Raw genomic sequence first — 20,310 nt, 5'->3', positions numbered from 1 at the left:
TTCTTGGGTCATGTGGTATCCACATCGGGTATTCGAGTTGACCCGAACAAAATCTCAGCCATACTTAACTGGAAACCTCCGAGAAATATTACTGAGGTTCGGAGCTTTTTGGGACTCGCCGGTTATTACCGACGATTTGTCAAAGGTTTCTCGATGATAGCCACACCAATGACGAAGCTACTTCAAAAGGATGCTAAGTTCGAATGGACGGAGAAATGTCAGAAAGGCTTCGATCAACTGAAAACTCATTTGACTGAAGCTCCAATTTTAGTGCAACCCGAATCAGGCAAAGAATTTGTCATTTATAGTGACGTATCCCTACTCGGGTTGGGTTGCGTATTGATGCAAGAAGGCCGAGTTGTGGCCTATGCGTCGAGACAATTGAAGCCACACGAGAGAAATTATCCAACCCATGATCTCGAACTAGCCGCCATCGTATTCGCTTTGAAAATATGGCGACATTACTTGTTTGGCGAAAAGTGCCATGTATTTTCGGATCACAAAAGTCTCAAATATTTGATGACTCAAAGAGACTTAAATCTGCGACAAAGACGTTGGCTTGAGTTGTTGAAAGATTACGAGCTTGTCATTGATTACCACCCGGGAAAGGCTAATGTGGTTGCGGACGCCTTAAGCCAGAAATCGCTGTTTGCTTTACGAGCGATGAATGTGCACTTGTCTGTTCTACCCGACAATGTGTTAGTAGCTGAATTAAAGGCCAAACCATTATTGATTCGTCAAATTCGTGAAGCTCAGAAAGTCAACGATGAATTGGTTGCAAAACGGGCTGAATGTATTCCGAATATGGAGTCTGAATTTCAAATTGATGATGACGATTGTTTGAGGTTCAGAAGTCGGTTGTGTGTTCCAAGAAATTCAGAACTCATTTCGATGATTCTGAACGAAGCCCATTGTAGTCGAATGTCAATTCACCCGGGGAGTACGAAAATGTACAACGATTTGAAACGACGGTTTTGGTGGCATGGTATGAAACGGGACATCTCTGACTTTGTTTCGAGATGTTTAATATGTCAACAAGTGAAAGCGGAACATCAAGTGCCTTCAGGATTACTTCAGCCGATCATGATACCCGAGTGGAAATGGGATCGAGTCACAATGGACTTTGTGTCCGGACTACCATTGTCAACAAGTAAGAAGGATGCGATTTGGGTTGTTGTTGATAGACTGACTAAGTCGGCTCACTTTATCCCCGTGCGTACGGATTTTTCATTGGATAAACTAGCCGAATTGTATGTTTCTCAGATTGTGAGATTACATGGAGTACCTATTTCTATCGTGTCGGATAGAGATCCGAGATTCACCTCGCGATTTTGGAAGAAATTGCAAGAAGCTTTGGGTACCAAGCTGCATTTTAGCACCGCTTTTCATCCCCAAACCGATGGTCAATCCTAGCGGATAATTCAGATACTCGAGGATATGCTGAGATGCTGCATCCTTGAGTTTAGTGGTTCATGGGAACGGTATGTACCTTTGATTGAATTCGCTTACAACAATAGTTTTCAATCAAGTATTAAGATGGCACCTTACGAGGCTTTGTACGGTCGCAAATGCCGTACACCATTGTTTTGGACCGAGCTCGGTGAAAGTAAAATTTTCGGAGTTGATTTGATTAAAGATGCCGAACAGAAAGTAAAGGTAATCCGTGAAAGTCTGAAGGCAGCCACAGATCGTCAGAAATCGTATGCGGACTTGAAACGAAAGGACATTGAATATCAGGTGGGAGATAAAGTGTTCCTTAAAGTTTCGCCTTGGAAAAAGGTACTCAGGTTTGGCCGTAAGGGCAAGTTGAGCCCGAGATTCATTGGGCCGTACGAAATCTCCGAACGAGTTGGTCCGGTTGCGTATAGATTGATTTTGCCCCCTGAGCTTGAAAAGATTCACGACGTCTTTCATGTTTCGATGCTTCGACGCTATCGATCTGATCCATCGCATATAATTAGCCCATCAGAGGTTGAAATTCAAGCCGATATGAGTTATGAAGAAGAACCGATACGTATCCTAGCTCGTGAAGTGAAGGAGTTGCGAAACAAAAGGGTTCCGTTAGTGAAGGTGTTATGGCTCAAACATGGGATCGAGGAAGCTACTTGGGAAACCGAGAGCTCGATGAAAGAACGATACCCAAACCTATTTACCGGTAAGATTTTCGAGGACGAAAATTTCTTAAGTGGGAGAGAGTTGTAACAGCCCAAAATTGACCCTAGTCGGGAAGTGGTTTCGGGACCACAAAACCGAGTCATAAAAATAATTAATTTCCATATTATGTGTGTACATGAGTATGTGGAAGTTTCATTCTCCAATTTTTCCAATTGTATGAGAAATTATTAAATAGGGATCGATATGAGACATGGTGAAAATATGATAGGCTAATTTAAAATGGTCTATTAATGCATGTTGTGAAAATGATGGGTTTGCATGTCAAATTACCCAAAATTTGAGCTAGTGGTTGGCCATGCTATGGGTGGAAACATGTTGGGAACATGTTGGCCTAGTGAGGTATGTAGGAAAAAAATAAAATAAGGAGTATGGGTAATAAAGAAAGGAAAAACAAAAAAATGAGTGGTTGTTCCCCCCCATTGCCGTGAGCTAAAGAAAGGAAAAGAAAAACTTGTTCATCCTTTTTCATCCTCTTTTGACCGAAAATTCTAAGGGAGGAGGAAGGAGTTCTTGCTTCATGTTTGGTTTGGAAGAGAATTAGGAGGAAGTTTGGCCATGCATGTAACTAGATTGAGGTATGTTTGATATTATTCTTTGAGATTCATGTATATTTTAAGTTGTAAGTTTGAAATCTACCTAGCCATGGTTCAAACTTTGTTAAATGATGGAGATGATATTCGGCCATGCATGTTACATTCTTGGTTGGTATTTTGATGTTTGATGTTGTGGTGATGAGGCATGAAGATGAGTTAAGATTCGGCCTAGGTGGAGTTTGTGTTAATGCCATTGCATGCTAAATATGAAGCTTGTTAATGATGCATGTGATGGTGGATTGATGATTCTTGAATCTCTTTTTTTTAGCATTTTTGAGTGAGCACATATGTGCATTGGTTGCTAGATGGGGAAGAATCGGCTAGCAAGTTGTGTGCTAAGGCCGAATATAATTTTTGTAGGTTAATGAGTAATGCATGTGCTAAATTGATGGAAAGGGAGAGGATGCTTTACTAGTGTATAAATGATATAAAGATTTTATAAATTATTTTTGCTTAGGTGTATGTATGATTAGGTATATTCGGCCATATGAGTAAAAATATAGATGATGTTAAATTTGATTATGTATAATGGGCCATATAGGGTACACATTGTGATATTAACTTTGATTCTCCATAATTGATCAAGTGGGTGATTAGTAAGGGTGATTGCCGAATATACTAACATACATATGCATGTGTCATTGGATTGTAAATATTTAGCAAGGCGGTTAAACTAGTTGATTTATTGATTAAGCTCAAGGAGTTAAAGGAGGAGAATCGAGCAAAGGCAAAGAAAAGATCATCGAGTAGCCGAGTTGGAACCATCTTACCCAACACAAGTAAGTCATTAAGCATATCTTTGGTATTGATTTAAAGGATCGTAATACCTATACCATTGTGTTTAATGAGATGAAATGTATACAAATGTATATGTAAGTAGAGATGAAATTTGTCGAATGTAAAAAGGAAGTGAAGCCTATTGAGTGGCTGGTTTTCGGCACTAAGTGTGCGGGCAATAAGTGTTCACGGTCATGAGATTGGCACTAAGTGTGCGGGTTTAAATTGTACAGCACTAAGTGTGCGAGTTTAAAGTACATGGCACTAAGTGTGCGTGGTTGATTATTAAGCACTATGTGTGCGAACCCAATATATATTTTCTATAAATTATTTACATTAAGGGTGCGACCTTACCGAGTCGATTTTGGACAGCGGAAAAGGTAAGTGTGCGAACTTGAAATGCATGGCACTAAGTGTGTGAGTTTAAAGTGCATGGCACTAAGTGTGCGCGGTTGATTATTAAGCACTATGTGTGCGAACCCAATATATATTTTCTATAAATTATTTACATGAAGGGTGCGACTTTACCGAGTCAATTTTGGACAGCGGAAAAGGTAAGTACCTTGAGTTCATGGCTAATAGGCGCTATGTTTATATTTGGAGTTGAGCTTGGTAAGTTTTGAACCTATGTGACGATTATAGTTGAAGTCACGTACATAAGGTTCATTGTGGAATAGGTGAAAGTTCGTTTAATTGTATGATTATAACGAAAATAAAATGATGTATGAAAGGCCAATGTAGGACTTGGTATGAGATTGAACCATAGGGTTTAAGGAACTATGGTATAGTTTGGTATGGATGGAGTACTTAACCTCATTTCATTGTTTCCTGTTGTGATAATTTTATTAATGGATGGTTGTGGAATGCTTATGGCTTACTGAGTTATATACTCATTCGGTGTTTGCTTGTCACCTATTCTAGGTTTCTTGGACTCGTCTCTTTTTGCGTGATCGTGCCGTCGTCGAAGTCATCACACCGGCTAGCAAGTTTTGGTACTTTCTTCTTAGTCGGCTTAGGAGAACATTTCGCCATGTATAGGCTATTATGTTGTGTTTGAACTTTGGTATGTAAACTTTTAGCCATGCGAAAATGGCATAAATGTTCGGTTGGGTTTGGTTTCATAACGTTAGGTCGTAAATCTTGATAATTCGACCTTTTTATGCCATATGTCATGGTTGATTATTTTGGTGTTAAAATTCATGATATGGCAATAGTGTAGTAGGGGGATGTTTGACAATGATTAGCCTTTGGCATGGCTAGTCATGATCATAATTTGTGATATGTATGACGAATTACTAGTTAGATCAAGGAGAAATCACGAAATGGGCATAGTTGCTTTCGTAACAGATGCTGGCAGCAGCAGTGATGTGAGATTGAAAAATCACTAAAAATAGTAGGAGTGGAATAAATTGATGAATAAATTATGTATTCGAAGCTCGATGAGTCTATTTTCATATAGAAGCAACGAAAAGATCATATGGACAGTATGTTAAGAGATATTCAGGTTCTCGTGAGACAGGGCCAGAACGGTTTCTGGATTCCCTGTTCCGACTTTGGAAATTCATTATAAATTAACCAGAGACAATTAGGAGTCATACCATATATGGATAGATTCCTCTCTGAGTCTAGTTTCTATAGAAACAAACGTCATCAGTATTGAAGCTCTGTGCAGGGAGATATCCAGGTCGTAATGCGCAAAGGTCAGTGTAGTCGATCCCTGTAACATGGGAGACTTTGACTAATAAACTGTACTAATTGGCCTGACCAAAAATTCTATAAAAAAATATGTAGATGAGCATATGAGTCTAGTTTCAGGGAAAAATCACGAAACTGATTTTCGAGTTGTGAAACTCAAGATATGATTTTTAAAGCGACTAGTACGCAGATTGACAGTGTCTGAGAAATATTTTTATAAAGGGTTTAAAGTCTGTTAACATCTCGTGTTCGACTCCGGTGTCCGTCTCGGGTTCGGGGTGTTACAACAAAGTTGTGAAGAGATAAGCATGTATTTGTAATAAAATAATCTAAAGTATAAACTAGGAGTGAAGGTAAATGTTATTTAGTAGTGTATAAAGATTTAATAGATGATTTGTAATCTTTATAGATAAGAATGAGAAGATACATTAAGAATACAAGGAGTGTTTTTTAGGAATCTAAAGTTATGGAATAATAATAAGATTTATGATACGTGAAGAAATTTGTGGGTTATTAACTAGTCTAGTATATACACTTGAAAGATAATTGATAATCTCAAAATCAAGAAAGAGATAAAAGAGGCAAACTTTGGTTGGGATAGTTACCTCGAAGAGACTGTTGGTAGCACTTGGGCCAATTGATTTCTAAGAGGTTTGGATTTAGAGGATTAACTCTGATCCATAATTGGGATAATCATTGTTTTCCTTGAAAAGAGGAAAAAAAAGAAATAAAGTGAAGGAATTTTATGAAAATGAAGATGAGATTTTAAAGCATAAGAAAGTAAAGTCTAAAAAATGTTAAAAGAACAGTGTTGTGATTCATATAAGATAGTTATGATAAGAATAAAAAGAAATGAAAGAATAGAGAGTGAATATAAATGATAAGTTATGTGAATATGTGAGAAAGGAATTATAAAATCATAGAGATGATTTTAGGAAAACTAAATTAAGAAAGGAGTTCTAGTTAAGTAGAAAGAAAAGAAATAGGAGACTAGTTGAGTAAAAAGGGAATATAAGATTATAAGAATAACTCCAAAGATGATTGACTAAAGGTCTTTGATTCTTATGGAAAGGAGCACAATTTAAGAGAAGAGTATAATTGCACAGGAAGTGAAAAACAATAGAAGGACTAGAAATGTTTGTCATTGGAATTGGATAGATGAGGATAAAAGTTAAGGAAAAGCACAATAATGAAATATCAATATAAGAGAATGATAAGTGGGATCATGAAGGAAGTTGATTCGGAAGGAAATTCGAAAGGATATAGAAGTAATGAAGTACATGGTCAGAAGAACCAAGGAAATTTCGAGGATGAAACTTATTTTAAGGGGCGAAGAAATGTAACACCTCAAAAGTCATTATAGTATGAAAGTAGTGAAAAATTAAGATTTTGTCCTTGATAAAGTGAAATAAAGAAAAAAAAAGGAAATAAAAGTGATAAAAGGGGAGAAATTGAGTTATATCAATTAATAAAAATTGATTAAGAAGTATATTATGATGTATTGATTCAAGTAAGGAATAAATCGTAAATGTGAGAAAAGTTGTGGCCCAAGATTAAATACTCAAAATTTGAGGGGTTAAAGTGTAAATATAGAAAAGTTGAAAGGCCACTAGTGCAAATATTTTGAGGGTGGAAGGATCTAGAAACTAAAAAAATGGATGAATTAGGACCAAATTCAATAAGTGGAAAAAGTATGAGAGGCCAAATTATAGTTTTAGTAAATAAGTGATGATTCGATGAAGGAATTTTGGAAGATCATAATGGGCAAAATGGTCAGTAGTAAGAAAGATAATTTTGAAAAGTAATAATGATGTTGTGATATTTTGGTGATATTTTTAATTACTTAATTATATAAACATTATTTAATTAATATTTTATTAAGATTTTTAGTAATATTTTATTATTAAATGATTAATATAAAAAGGGAGAAAATCTTCATCTTTCCATGCTTTCAAAGTGAGTGGGAAAGGAAGAAGAGAGATGATAAATGATAAAACTAACATATTTTAATCCTATTCTTAATGCATTTTTGGATGATTATTTATGCAAATTGGTGAATTTGATGCTCCTAATCCTTTGAATTCATATTCTTATACTTAGGCGAGAATTTGGGAGCAGAAGGAGCTAAAAACGAGCGAAAATCAGAGAAAAAAACATATTTCAGGGCCACACAAGTTGGACACATGGCCATGTGCCAGCCAGTGTCGATTTCACACCTTGCTTCCCAAGCATACGGAAAAACACAATTTTTAGGCTTTCTGAGCATTCTAAAGTTTATAAATACCAAATAGAAGAAGAGATATGAGGGCCATAAGAGGAGATCGAAGAAAACACTCAAGGAATACCGTTGGAGCCACTTCCGAAGCAGATTTCTATCAAGATTAAAAACCTCCTTTTAACTTCTTTTGAAGTTTTTATGAGTTTCTTTGTTTCTGGTGGTTTTTCTGACTTTGAGATGTTTTTATTTAGAATTATGAACTAATTCCCTAGATACATTAGGAGGATGAAACCTATGACGAATTCTATTATTTAATTTATGTTTTACATGATAAATACTTGATCCTTGTTCTTAATTATGTGTGCTTATTTCTTGTTTTCATATTTCCAGGATATTAATTCATGTTTAATGTGCTTAATTCAGTGGAGTAAAAATCCCTATTTAAGAGTAGATCTAGTATAATTGAGTGGAGTTGCATACAATTCTAGAAATAGGACGACATAAATCTACCGAATTAGAGTCAAATCTAATAGGAGAATCCATAGATCGAGTTAATGTGACAATAGAGGTTTTAATTAGAAAGAGATTTCAATTAATCAACTTAGAATCAATTACTTCTACTCTCAAAAGAGATATTTGCATAATTTAGGGATTTCTACGGATCAAGACACCAAGCGAATAAATCGTTTAAATCAGATTAATATTAATAGATGGAGTTTAGGTGGATTCTTTCCTAGGTATTGTCTCTCTCATTAGTTATCTTTCGATTATTTTCCTGATTCGTTCTTTGTTGCGTTCTTAGTTAAATTAGTTTAGTAATTTTAGATTAAAACTCATCACTCCAAATTGTCGGCTAAATAATAAAAAAATGGCAATTACTAATAATATTAGTCCTCGTGGATACGATATATGTACTTACCATAGCTATACTATTGTTTGACAGGTGCGCTTGCCTTAGTCGTATTTTTAGTTAGTACAAAAAATACATATCAAGTTTTTGGCGCAGTTGCCAGGGACTAAAATATTAGAAACACTTTATTTTTTTAAATTTAGCCATTTTTTAATTTATTATAAATTTTTTAGTTAAATTTTTACATTCTAATTTTCTTTTGTCTGCTTCTGGCAGGTTCCTTTAGTTTATAACTAGAAGAAACCTGTCGGGGCCATTGATTTACGACAGTGAGATTGAAAGTACTGCTCGTAGAAACCATAGAGAAGCAAGGCAGAGTCGACAGAATTTAATAGACGAACAAAAGGACATTATTATTACTGAGGAGATGGACGATAATCAGAATATTCAGCTACCTCCTACGGTTGCTACAGCTCCTGTTCCTCGTACTATGTATGATTATGCCAAGCCCACTTTGACTGGGGCTGAATCGAGTATTGTGCGACCCACCATTGCTATAAATAACTTTGAACTAAAGCCAAACACTGTTTAGATGGTACAACAATATGTTCAGTTCGATGGTTTGCAAGACGAAGATCCAAATACTCATTTGGCTAATTTTCTAGCAATCTGCGACACTTTCAAGATTATTGGCGTCACTGACAATGCCATTCACTTATGGTTGTTCCCATTCTCGTTGAGGAACAAAGCTAAACAGTGGTTAAACTTTTTACCACGAGGTTCCATCACTACATGGGCTCAAATGACCGAGAAATTTTTACTGAAGTACTTTCCACCGGCTAAGATAGCCAAGTTGAGGAATGATATCTCTTCCTTTGGTCAGATTGATTTAGAGACGTTATATGATGCATGAGAGAGATACAAGGACTTATTGAGATGGTGCCCTCACCATGAGTTACCTTTATGGTTACAAGTTCAAACCTTCTACAACAGTTTGAATCCCTCAACTAGGCAGTTAATTGACGCAACAACTAGTGGAATTCTGAACAATAAGACACTCGAAGCGGCTTATGAATTTATTGAGGAGATGGCACTAATAGTTATCAGTGGCAAGTCATGAGGATAAAGCCTATGAAAGCAGTCGATGTCTTTAATTTAGATGTAGTCACCATGTTATTGAATCAGGTAGAACTATTAAATAAGAAAATTTATGGTTTATATCTTCCTACGCATATACATCCGGTGATGCAATGCGAAACAAATGGAGGTGGAATGAATAATCCAGAATGTTTACCCTTCGGTCTTAGCATAGAGAACGAATAACTTAATTATATGGGTAACAATTCTAGGCCTTAAAATAACCCTTATAGTAATAACTATAATGCAGGTTGGAGGAACCATCCCAATTTCTCTTGGATGGTCAAGGAAATCAAAGAGCACAACCATATTTAGGATTCCAACAACTTTATCAATAAGAGAAAAAGCTGAACCTTCAGGAGATGTTGACCAAGTTCATCTCAGTGTCAAAAACTCATTTTCAGAACACTGAGGCAGCACTAAAAAATCAATAAGTGTCGATTCAAGGGCTCGAGAATCAAATAGGACAACTTGCTAAAATAATTTTAGAACGACCACAAGGTAGCTTGCGCAACAATACTGAACCTAACCCTAAGGAGTAGCTTCACACGATTACTGTTCGAGGCGTGGAAGGGTTAGTTGAACCTGAACAAGAACCGAGGCAAGAATTTGTGGTGAACAATAATAAGGTTGAGTAAAAAAATGACAGAGCAAAAGCCGTTTGTCAAAGAATATACACCTCAAGTGTCATATCCTAATGCGACAAAGAGAGACCACACAAATAAACAATTTGGTAAATTCCTCAAGCTCTTAAAGAAATTACATATTAACTTACCATTTGCTGAAGTTCTTTCATAGATGCCAAATTATGTTAAATTCCTAAAGGAGCTATTGGCAAACAAATGGAAGTTAGAAGATCCATTAACTGTGGAGTTCAATGAAGTTTGCTCGGCCATCTTACAAAATAAACTACCCAACAAACTCAAAGATTTAAGGAGTTTTACTATTCCTTGTCTTATTGGTAGTTTAAATATAGATAATGGTTTGGCTGATTTAGGGGCTAGTATTAATATTATGCCTTATAAAATGTTTAAACAACTAGGTCTTGAAACTCAAACACATTAGGATAAGTATTCAATTAGCAGATAGAACCATTAGATATCCTAGGGGGTGTTACTGAGGATGTTCTTGTTAAAATAGATAAATGCATATTCCCCGTTGACTTTGTTGTGTTGGAGATGGATGAGGGTAGTGACGTACCTTATGTAACACCCCAAACCCGGCCCAGACGTTATGGCCAAATTCGGCGTGTCATATTGAAGTGTTTTAGCGAAAGTTGTGTTTTCATTGAAAACCCTTCTTAAAATAAAAGAAACCCTAATTAACTAAAAGAAAGAAAACCTTTCAGTTACGAAAGCCTTGTTTAAAACATTTGATTTTTAAAAAAAAACTTAGTTGCGAAAATGTAGAAAACATACTATAATTTAAGAAATTCATGTTCAACTTCTTGTAATTACAATGAAAATAATAATAATAATTCAAGTAATAATAACATAATGAAAACCTTATTACAATCTGGTTTGAACACACTTAAACAGAAATAAAAACTTAAATGCTTAAAAAAAACCAAGTTCGAATTATCTTGCTAGCCGACCACCTAGAGTCCCTCCAAACATCGAACCTTCTACTGAGCATCACTTGAAAATAAAATAAAAGAAGGGGTGAGTTTTTGCAAACTAGTGCGTACAACCCTCGATGAAAAACAAGCATTCAAAGAGAAATCATCAAACATGTAATGAAATCCCATCCAAATTATCCATCCGCTACACACCAGCTCCGTCTCCCGTCACACCATGTGGGGATATATATATCGACCCACCCAGACCACACACCAATGGTAGCCCGGTTGTGGAACTACCTTCATTTACATATTGGGCTTTAAAAGCCGTCGGTGGATCCACGATTGTCAGGCAACCATGCGATCCTCATATACTTCCTCCGTTCCATAGTTCCCACCCCATATGCAACCTAAGCAGAACATTATATGTATGCATGTCACATCCATAAAACTTACATTCAACACCTAGGGGTATTTTGGTCATTCTCGCCCTTAGGGGCATTTCGGTAATTTTCCCTTAATTATGGTTTTCACTTACCTTGACCCGTTAACAAATCCTGTGAGCTAAGATGAACAAATACTATGCACCAGGTAGGATTCCAGAGAAGAGGAGGTGGGTCATTAAGACCACTTAAGTGCCAAGCTCTCCCTAGATCCAATCTTAGACATGCATATACCCGTTGCCACATCTTAACCCTTTGACTTGTCCACGGTCGCAATATATTAATTAAGTCTTATGTAGTTATCATATACTTGACCCAAAACCCCTTACAACACCCAAACAAATTCACATACCTATATCTTGCCCATTAAGCCCAATATATTCATATGGCCCATTAGGCCCAAATCACCTGTATATGGCCCATTAGACCCAAATCACATGTATATGGCCCGTTAGGCCTAGTCACATTCATATTCATGCTCACATACAAATTCTATCACATAGCATCAATATTCAGTTTTTGCCTATTATGGGCCTAACAACCCATCGGGCCCATTTAGCCCATTCTGGCCCGTATGGCCAAATCACAACCCAAGTCCACGGAATCGCCCGTAGGTCTCAGGAAACCTATTGGTCTCCCCATTATGATGTTTGTGCACTCGCAAGACTATCGTAGCTAAACTTTCGACTTTTCGGTATTTCAATTTTTCGGTATTTCGGCATTTCGACTTTTGCCTATTCATAGTGTGTGTGCAGTGTATGTACACACTTGGTAAGCAAGCATGTCGCAATTCCCTTAGTCACCAACCTACAATGATATCACCCTTCCATTAATCGTATGTTTAATCCATATTCTATCCAAAAATCGAAACCTCACCTTAACCTTACCCTGAACACCAATCCTTAATAGCTTTCCTTGATCACGTACTCCCTAGATCTGCATTAATCTTACTCATTAAAACCAGAATAATAGATGACTTGTATCCAACACAAGTCCCCTTACCTTAACTATGAACATTCGCCACCTTAGCCAATGGGAGAGGAATACTTACCAATACCGCAACACCTAAGGAGCAATTCGGCAATAAGCTAAGATCCGAGATCCGATACTAATTCCCTACCACAGTTGATTAGAAAGAGTAAGGGACAATATTTGATACTTAGCAAAGAAAATCGATTGGAAGAGTAACACTTACACTAGATTCGGTCAAAGAGTATTCGGCTCTAGAGATTTGAATGGAAACAATTGCTTATTCGGCACCAAGGGAGAGAGAAAGAAGAATCGGCTAAACCCAAAAGTGAAACAAAGAAATCGGCACAAGGAAAATAAAAAGAAGTACAAGGGTTTTCGGCTTTGGAGAAATCGGCAGAAAGAAAAGGAAGAAAACAGAAGGGTTTTCGACTTTTAGGGAAGAGGGTTTCTGGCAACAAGGTGAGAAGAAGATTTCGGCATTAGCCTCATACCTTTGCATTCGACACCTATTTATAACCCTTATGGCCGAACTCCTCAAGCCCAGGTTCCCATTTCGACTCCACTTGCTCTTCACTTCTTATCTCCTTGTTTTTCTCCCTGATAACCCCTTGATCTTTTCCTCAGATTTATCTCCTAAACCCTTCCCTTGGAGTCCATTTCCACGCCACTTCCAACCCTCTAGAAGGCCAAAATTAAACTTCTAAAAACACTAAGCTAGGATTCGAACCTTGGACCTCCTTGCTGGCTATTAACGCCACCTCCCTACACTCTAAGTGGCGTCACTTAGCGACTCCTCCACAAGGCTTTTTGATGCTATTTTCCCCTATCTTTATTTAAAAGCCCAACTACTTGCCAACCTTGATTATTTTAATAATTAAATTATAATTTCTTCTACCCTTTAGTTTGAACTCAAACCTTGACCAAGACCTACCCTTGCGTAATTAACACTTAACTGGAATTGCTAAGTACAAAAAAAAATTCAAGATTTCGAGACTTTTGGGTTTCAGGATTTTTAGGGCATTACACCTTTAATTTTAAGTCACCCCTTTTTAGCAATGCTAGGACTATTATTGATGTTGGTATGGGTGAATTAGTACTTTGTGTAGGTGATGAAATGATTACTCTCCAAGCTCGTGATTTTGTGAGAACATCTAGTGATCGAGATGATTTTAAATGTTTTATTAATGTTAGTGACCGTATGGCTCAACCTTCTTTGCAGGAAACCCATCAAGAAAACATAATGGAGCCATGCTACAATTAAGGTGATAGAAATTGAACAACTTATGAAGAGCGAATGTTACAAATCGATGAACAAGATGAATGGCGGATGCATACTAAGGAAAAATCGAAAGAACACGATAAAGAGCCAAACAACATCTTGAAGACCATATGAATCGGACGAACCAATTTAAGGTTCGGGACAAAGTACATAAATCCACGGATCTTTCCTTCGGAGCTCGATTCAAACCGATCAAACCCATTTACAGTACTTAATGTCTTCCTCTACGGTACAGTTGAGGTAAATCATTCTGAGTTCCGTACGTTTAAGGTAAACAGTATTCGACTTAAACATTATCTTAGAAGAATAATTGATAACAAGAAAGAGAAGCTTAGGCTCCGCGAACCACCGTAACCGCACGAATACAAGGTAAGTCAAGCTTAGACTCTAAATAAGCGCTTCTTGGAAGGAAACCCGAGTGTTTAACATATGCTAATTCTTTTAATTCTATTGTATGCTAATTTAAAATTAAAAAAAAATTGACCCATACGACCTGGACACATGGGGGTGTCCCAGGCCGTGTGCCAAATAGGAGAATCGATAGTGAGTCACACAGCCTAGTGACATGGTCATGTAACCCACACGGCCTAGACACACGGACGTGTCCTAGGCCGTGTGCATAAGGGAACAATTGACAGAGAGTTACACGGCATAAAAACATGGCCATGTGAGTTACACGGCCAGGACACACAGGCGTGTCCTTGGCCGTGTGAGTCTTGGGACTTAATTTTTCCAAATTTCGAAGATTGCACGGCCAAAACACACGAGCATATGTGAGACACGGCCTAACACACGGACATGGAAGAAGCGAAGGACATCACACACGGCGTGTTTGAGGTCGTGTAAAGACTAAGATTGAATTTCAAATCATACACGGGCTGAAAACACACGGTCATGTTGCCCAACACAAGCCTTTACACGGTTATGCCCCCTTTTAACCCCCAAACCCTAATTATTTTCCTTTTCTTTTTACTTTGTCTTTTTCCACCCTACAACTTACGACATCGTCGATCCCTCCTCTGCAACTCTGGCCACTTAACTCTCTTTGCCCTATCGCACCTTCCCTCTTTTTGAAAGCCCCGTCACCCCGTACAGCACCTATGCTCTCCTATTCTCTTTTCCCTTTTCTTCTCTCTTTCCTGTTTCTCTCATTAACCCTCCCCTCACCTTGTTGAACCGTCAACTTCCCACCTGTAACACCACTAATCCGTATCCGTCGCTAGAACAAGGTTATAGAGCTTTACCGGAGTTTACAGATCAAACAGAAAAAAAAATTCAAATATTTAATAACATATTGATATTCATAATAAAACCAATCAAAATCATAAATACTATCCCTTATATGATCCCACGAGACTCTAAATACGCATTAGAAACATGTCTAGACTAAATTGGAAACTTAGAGAATTTTTAGAAAAACATTGAAATTTTCAAAGCTATAGAGGTCACACGGCTGTGTGACTCACATGGCCAAGAGACACGCCTGTGTCTTAGGCCGTGTAGGCATTCAAAATAGGGACACACGACCGTGTCCCAGCTCGTGTCTGTGCCCGTGTAACTCATTGACTTGGGCCACACGGCTAAGCCATACGCCCGTATGCCAGGCCATGTACCTTTCGAAGTAACCTCATACGCCCGTGTGCTAAGCCATGTGCTAGGCTATGTAACAGCCTAACTTGCAACCCTTTTGAAAACTATAGGGGACACAAGACCGTGTCACCTAGTCGTGTGTCACACACGACTGAGACACATGCCCGTGTAGATAAAAATAGGTCATTTTACAAGCCATATTTCTCACCCATTTTAACATGTATCTACACCCAAAATTGTGCATATAAGTGGAAATACGAAAATATACACACTTTTTCATGCCCTTTTTAACTCAAATTCATGCAAGTTTGGTAAAATTCTTGTCGAAAAATATATAATTATTATAAAATAATTATTTTGCACTTAAATTATTAACACATTGAATTTTAATTAATTTTATAATTAATTTTGATTAATTTTAATTATTTTCAACTGATTTGCACAAAGGGATAAAAACAGCTCGGCAGACACTACTAGAAGCGTAAATCGTGAAACAATTTTGAAGCATCAAGGTGAATTAATTTTTCAGCCTAAGACGGTCCAAATTATATGTATTAATTCATAATATAATTAATTTTAATTTATATCCAATTTAATTTGGGTTAAATAAATTATTATTTATTAATTAATTATGAAAAGTGGCCTAGTTGAGCTGAACCAAGAAAAATCGAACTGACCGAATATTGGGCAGCCCAAAATCGTCCCACATGCTAACCCAGTCAACTTGCTTGGCTGATTAATTAGCTTGCAAATGGCCCTTGAAAACTCAGAGGAAGTTCAATAGAGTGTTGAAATTCCAGTTTCACCGGAACCAAAATTTGCAAAATCCTACAAGGTAACTTCAGAACCAGCTAATTCTGATAAGCTAACAACTTCGTTAGATGCAAAATTGCCACAAAAGTAAATCAACCAGTTCCAGCAAAGAAGCCTCCGCCATCCTACCCTCAAAGACTTCAGAAGCAGAAGCAGGAGATTTAATTTAAGATGTTCCTAGACGTACTCAAGAAACTTCATATCAACATCCCATTGGTTGAAGCACTTGAAAAAATGCCAAACTACGTCAAATTTATGAAGGATATCCTATCAAAAAAATGAAGACTTGGAGAATTTGAGACGGTAGCCCTGCCGAAGGAATGCAGTGCGTATCTTCAAGACAAACTACCTCCAAAGTTGAAAGATCGTGGATGCTTTACCATACCTTGCAACATTGGAGCAACATATTGTGGTAAGGCACTATGTGACTTGGGTGCAAGTATAAAGTTGATGCCTATGTCAATATTTAGGAAGTTAGGATAGGTGAAGTTAGACCTACTACGATTACACTTCAATTAATAAATCGATTCTTAGCACATCCAGAAGGAAAAATCGAGGACGTATTGGTACATGTAGACAAATTTATTTTTCCCACTGACTTTGTGGTTCTAGGCTTTGAAGCAGACAAAGAAGTGCCAATCATCCTAGTGCCAATCATCCGAGGAAGGCCTTTCCTAGCAACCAGAAGGACCCTTATTGATGTGCAGAAGGGCGAGCTTACTATGTGTGTTCAGGATGACCAGGTAAAATTTAATGTTTTTAAGTCTATGCAATTTCCTGACATAATTGATGATTGTTCTGCATTGTCTGATTTAGAGGATTTAATCATGGAAAAGGACTTCAACTATGTTAAGGACCCATTGGAACAAATTTTGACATCAGACCCTCTGAATGATGAATAGGAGGATGGATACTCAGCTTTGCTAGAAGCTAGTCAAGGGGGATTTAAACTACAATCCCATTTTGAATCTTTGGAGTTGGAGAATAGGGATTATGGCCAACCAAAAGCGTCAATCGAAGAGCCACCTAAATTAGAACTCAAAGTACTTCCGTCACATTTAAAATATGTTTATTTAGGGAACGCTTTTACTCTACCTGTGATTCTTTCAGTAGAATTAACTATTGAGCAAGAAGAGAAACTCATCCTAGTATTGAAACAATTCAAGAAGGCTATCAGATGGACCATTGCCAATATTTGCGATATTAGTCCATCTGTATGCATGCACAAGATTATCCTAGAAGATGGTGAAAAAGGGACGATTGATGGACAACGAAGACTGAACCCCATCATGAAGGACGTGGTGAAAAAGGAAATCATTAAGTGGTTAGATACGGGTATAATTTACCCCATCTCAGATAGTTCATGGGTACGTCCAGTCCAGTGCATACCAAGGAAAGGAGATATTATGGTTGTTGAGAACGAGAATAATGAGTTGATACTAACTAAAACGATTACGGGATAGAGAATTTGCATCGATTATTGGAAGCTAAATAAGGTGACTAGGAAAGATCACTTTCCTTTGCCGTTTTTGGACAAGATGCTAGATAGACTCGCAGGGTGAGGCTATTACTATTTTCTTGATGGATACTCGAGATATAACAAGATTACAGTAGCACTAGAATATCAACATAAGACAACATTCACTTGGCCGTACGGTACATTTGCATTTCGACACATGCCATTTAGTTTATGTAATGCACCTGCTATATTTCAAATATGTATGATGTCTATTTTTACTGATATGGTTGAGAAATACTTGGAAGTCTTTATGGATGATTTTTCTGTATTTGTAGATACATATGATGATTGCCCAGCCAATGTAGCCAAGGTACTAATACAATGCAAAGAAACAAGCCTTGTACTCAACTGGGAAAAGTGCCATTTCATGGTACGAGAAGGTATTGTTCTAGGGCATCAGATAACGAGACATGGAATCGAGGTAGATAAAGAAAGGGTAGAAATTATTGAGAAACTCCCACCTCCAACATCTGTAAAGGGTGTTTGGAGCTTTTTGGGCCACGCTGGTTTCTATCGAAGATTTATCAAGGAATTCTCCAAAATTGCTAAACCCTTATGCAAATTTTTAGATAAGCACATGGCGTTCAAATTTGATAAAGACTACTTAAGAACCTTCAAAGATTTTAAGAGACGATTAGTTTCAACACCCATAATCGTCACACCAGATTGGGATTTTCCATTTGAATTGATGTGTGACGTAAGTGACTTCGCGATAGGAGCTGTCATAGGTCAGTGAAGGAACAAAGTTTATCATCCCATCTACTACGCAAGTCAGACTCTGATAGGCACTCAATGAAATTACACGGTAACAGAGAAAAAGTTACTTGCTATTGTGTTTGCTTTTGACAAGTTTCGATCTTATCTTGTAGTTACCAAAGTGACTGTCTATACGGATCATTTGGCAATTAAGTATTTACTTGCCAAGAAAGACACTAAGCTGAGACTGATTTGATGGGTACTTCTACTTCAAGAGTTTGAACTAGAAATTCAATATCGAAAGGGAGTAGAAAACCAAGTAGCAGACCACTTGTCCAGATTGGTGCTGCAAGAAGAGAATTCTCCTCTTATACCAATTCAGGAGACATTTCTAGATGAACACATACTGAAGGTAAATCATGTCCATAATACCCCTTGATTTGCTGATATTGCTAACTATTTAGCTTGTGGTTTGATGTCGATTGATAAGACCTATCATCAAAAGAAAAAGCTTCTTCATGATGTGAAGCACTATTTCTGGGAAGAGTCATATTTGTTTAAAAAGTGTGCAGATCAAATGATTAGGAGATGCATGGCAGAAGATGAAGTACATAAGATTCTATACCATTTCCATTCAACTCCGAATGGGGGACATTTTGGAGGTACACATACTGCGGCCAAAGTATTACAAGCAATTACAAGTCAGATTCTTTTGGCCAACACTATTTAAAGATGCATATACTTACGTAAAGAGTTGTAATCAATGTCAAAGGGTTGGAAATATCACCAACAGAAATGAGATGCCTTGAACAAACATCATTGAGGTAGAATTTTTCAATGTTTGGGGTATTGACTTCCTTGGTTCTTTCATTCCATCTTTTAGTCACAAGTACATATTGGTAGCAATAGACTGTGTCTAAGTAGGTTAAGGCTGAGGCATATTGTGATGAAGTTTTTGCAGAAGCATGTGTTCACAAGGTTTGGAACCCCAAGAGCCATCATCAGTGATGAAGGGTCCCATTTTGTGAACAAGTGGTTGAAATAGTTACTCGACAAACATGGAGTGAAGCACAAGGTTGCCACAGCTTACCACCCACAGACAAATGGGCAAGCTGAACTAGCAAATAAAGAGATCAAAGGCATACTTGAGAAGGTAGTTTGCCCGAATCGAAGAGATTTGTCCAAAAGACTAGATGATGCTTTATGGGCCTATAGGTTAGCATACAAGACACCTTTAGGGATGTTGCCCTATAGCATACAAGACACCTTTAGGGATGTTACCCTATAGGTTGGTCTTTGGGAAAGCCTGTCATCTGCCCTTGGAGTTAGAGAACAAAGCTTACTGGGCTCTTCAACAACTCAACTTGGATCTTAAGCTTGCTAAAGAGAAAAGGATGCTCCAACTCAATGAGTTAGAAGAATTTCGAATGTTCTTATACAACAATGCCAAATTAATCAAGGAGAGACTTAATAAATGGCATGACAAGCACATTCGAGTTCGAGAATTTGAAGCAGATCAGCAAGTCTTGTTATTCAATTCCAGATTAAGGCTCTTTCCAGGTAAGTTAAAATCACGTTTGTCTGGCCCATTTACGATTCACCGAGTTTATCCATACGGAGTTGTTGAACTTCAAAGTAAGGGAGGTAATTTTCGAGTCAATGCTCAATGCTTAAAATATTACTAAGGGGATAAAATTGAACGAGATCAAATCTCGTTCATTTTATCAGATATTTAATATTTCTTGTTTTTCTTTTTTTAAAATAAATGATTTAGGGTATATTTTCAGAATTAGTATGTTTAAATAAATTCTGTCTAGAAGATTGGAACTTAAGCAGGACCTTTCTTGAGAATTTATTTTAACATAATCTTCCGAGAAATTATCCCCTAATTGACAAAATAAATTTTTAGTTTTCAAATAAAATGGTCTGATCCAAGTTTTAAATTCCAACTCAATTTCAAATTTTCCTTAAGTCTAGGTACTTAATTGAATTATT

General features: G+C 37.2%; 1 non-coding gene across 1 annotated transcript; it reads right to left on the bottom strand.

Moving 5' to 3' along the window:
- Positions 1–9,158: 9,158 nt before the first annotated feature.
- LOC121213068 (small nucleolar RNA R71) lies at positions 9,159–9,265 on the bottom strand. The gene has a single exon (XR_005908437.1). It is a non-coding gene; the product is annotated as a small nucleolar RNA R71 (small nucleolar RNA).
- Positions 9,266–20,310: the final 11,045 nt, after the last annotated feature.

Source organism: Gossypium hirsutum, chromosome A13 (genome assembly GCF_007990345.1).
Source record: "Gossypium hirsutum isolate 1008001.06 chromosome A13, Gossypium_hirsutum_v2.1, whole genome shotgun sequence".
Classification (NCBI taxonomy): Eukaryota; Viridiplantae; Streptophyta; class Magnoliopsida; order Malvales; family Malvaceae; genus Gossypium; species Gossypium hirsutum.
The sequence above is the reverse complement of the archived record's forward strand: the minus strand, read 5'-3'. Positions and strand labels throughout refer to the sequence as shown.